The sequence below is a fragment of the Pundamilia nyererei genome, unplaced genomic scaffold (assembly GCF_000239375.1).
Source record: "Pundamilia nyererei isolate P.nyererei 1_Seehausen unplaced genomic scaffold, PunNye1.0 scaffold00138, whole genome shotgun sequence".
In the NCBI taxonomy this organism is placed as follows: domain Eukaryota; kingdom Metazoa; phylum Chordata; class Actinopteri; order Cichliformes; family Cichlidae; genus Pundamilia; species Pundamilia nyererei.
Genome location: NW_005187539.1, coordinates 118,289 through 120,887, shown reverse-complemented (window position 1 = coordinate 120,887; position 2,599 = coordinate 118,289). Strand labels below are relative to the sequence as shown.

The following is a 2,599-nucleotide window of genomic DNA, read 5'->3' as shown; positions in this document are numbered from 1 at the left end:
TCAGTGTCAGACTCAGATTATCATCCCTGTCTCCCTAAAAGTCCCAAAGCCAGATGCTGTAGCCTACGAAGTGCAGCATCATCTCTGTGAAACACACTGTACTGCATACTGTAATATAATGCATAATATAAAACCACATAATAACTATATGCAGTTTTTGTGCTAGAGAAAATGAAAATTGACAAGCAAAAAAAAAAAACTTTTGGAAAACTGATGACGGTTGACGGTTGGAAGGTCGGGTAGTCGGGTATAGTGCTGCACCAAAAGTCTCCCTGTGACTATTTTGTTGTAAGCAGGTTGCTGCAGTCGCCAGTAGTTTGCATGGAAGACGCCGACTTGTCTGCAAACACTCGCTAACAGTTCAAAAGGTAGTGAAACTGAAAGGTGGTGAGAAACAAAGACCGTTTATATTTAAAGTAAACATTATGCTTCTTGAAATATGTTGATTGCACAGCAGTAAAGCAGGCCATTTAATCTGAAGGTTTCAGGGTTTTTGCAGGTTTTGTCTCAAGTGTTTGCAGAAAAGATGCCGTCGTCTATGCATCGTCTAACGGCATCCACTGCAACCTGCTAGAGATCAAAGTAATCGTAAGGACGTTTTTAGTGTTGCAATATTTTTGGGGTGTTTTCATCTGATGAACAACATCCAGCAATGGCTCACCAACCAGTCCAGGAGTATTCAGTACCCCACCCCTTTCTAGGCCTGCACGACTGAGGCCCAACATTCAAATTTGGGTTGGGATCAAGCACGATTTTGTCACGGCACACTGAGAGGACTCAAACTCAGAACTTACCACGATCAGTTTTACAAGATTTAACAAGGAAACTCAAGAATATTTTATGATCCCAATGGATCCGGCTGCAGACAGGCTAAATACACAAACAGTGGTTTCCAACTTTCTTTATTCAGCTTCAGCTCTGAATAAAGAAATGCCAGGGGTTTTTTTTATATTTAAAATCTCTTTATCGCGTCCTCGTCAAGTCTTCCCAGCTCCCAGCAGCAGAGTCAGGGGCTGAACAGCTCTGAAAATGTGAGAAGAGAAATTCAGTCAGAGTTCACATTTTCAGTTCCTCCCCTGAGGGACCGCTTCACTAGCTTCTGTGCTCTTCATCACCTGCTGATTATCGCAGTCTGCTCAGTTCGTCACCCAGATGTCCAGAGGTCAGAAGCTAAACACACAAATGAAAGAAAAATAACTGTAATGTGAACATAAACTCTAATTTTATGACCCATGTAAACGGTAAATCACATTTACACAACTTCCTCCTCCCTGCCACTTTATCTTTCATAATATGTCCTGCATGTATCACCATCACATCACTGTGATAAACAGCATGCAGGGAATGCAAACAAACCATTAATCTCCTTCTGCCAACAGAAAAACAACCCACACCGCAAACATTTCCTAAATAACCAACTCCTGCTTATTTACACTGCACTATTAAGGCTGCGAGGATGATGCAAACAATGAGACAGCGGTGTGTTTGCTTTAAAAAGGAACTGGAAGCAAAACCGTTTATGAATATTTTACTGTGGAGAGCGGAGAGCGACAAAGAGGACGTCTGGAGTCAGCTTTTGATAGTTTTTAAACGGCCCTGTGTGTGTGTTTGTGCGGCGTATGAGTAAATAACTGGAAGTAGCTGCGGCACTTTGTCTCCCTCGCTCTCTCTGAATACCTGCTGCCAAAGTACACAAGAGGAAATAATAAATAGAAATGCAAAAAGAGAACATCTGGTGGGAACAGTTAAAAAAAAAACACATGAAAAATTATGATTATACTCAGGGAAAATACACAGGCACCTTACAATAAACGCATGTGTTTTCCTTTGTTAAAATGCATTGGATATTTCTCTCCGAGTTATGACGCTGAAATCTGTCTCCCACACACAGAGCGAGCATTTTTTTTTTTTGGAAAGTGACCAATGCAGACATGAAAAGCAATCAGATGTGATTGTGTTTGTAATTGGAGAGGAGTTCTGTGTGGCTCCGTAGCAGAACATGGTTGATTGTGTTTGAATAGTTGCTGATTGACTGTAGCTCTGCTGCAGCCAAGCTGTGCACACTATGTGTCCAATAGTTTTCTTTTTCTTTTTAAAAAAAAGGAACTTGAAAATTGCTTCGTAAACTAAGGAGTTAACCATTTATTCCCCGTGCAATCATATTGCTCCTTAGGTCACAAATTCAGCCTGACTGCTGGACTGAAATAACTCTGGTGAAGAGACGCCACTGGAAAGAAATGTACAAGGATGGGTTTTGTAATGAAAAATGAACAAGCTGGGTGAAGCAAAGCGCCGTGCTGTGTGGGAAATAACACAGAAGTATTCAAAAGTGCTACTCTTGTGGAGAGGTAATTATTGTCTTTCATAAAAATAATATTCTTAGAAATACGAGTCATTTTTGGGATTGTACATGCCACATTTCTGGAAGTTTCCTGAACAATAAATAATCTCACATGCAATAATATCACATAATCTCAATCAAATTGTAGCTCCACAGTTTAGCAGTCAGATTAAAAGAGTTTAGACTGGGTATGTCTGAAGACAACTACACAAAAGAGGAGTGTAAAGGCAGGTAAACACTGTGAAATTTCAGATTAAA

The 2,599-nt window shown here is 40.4% G+C and overlaps 1 long non-coding RNA gene across 1 annotated transcript in view; it reads right to left on the bottom strand.

Moving 5' to 3' along the window:
• Positions 1 to 861: 861 nt before the first annotated feature.
• The window catches only part of LOC102211055 (uncharacterized), a 21,522-nt gene continuing 19,784 nt past the window's right edge, over positions 862 to 2,599 (bottom strand). The window contains exons 2-3 of the long non-coding RNA XR_312013.1: positions 1,116 to 1,170; positions 862 to 1,023 (exon numbers count right to left, since the gene is read on the bottom strand). This is a non-coding gene — a long non-coding RNA (uncharacterized LOC102211055). The remainder of the gene's footprint in view (positions 1,024 to 1,115; positions 1,171 to 2,599) is intronic.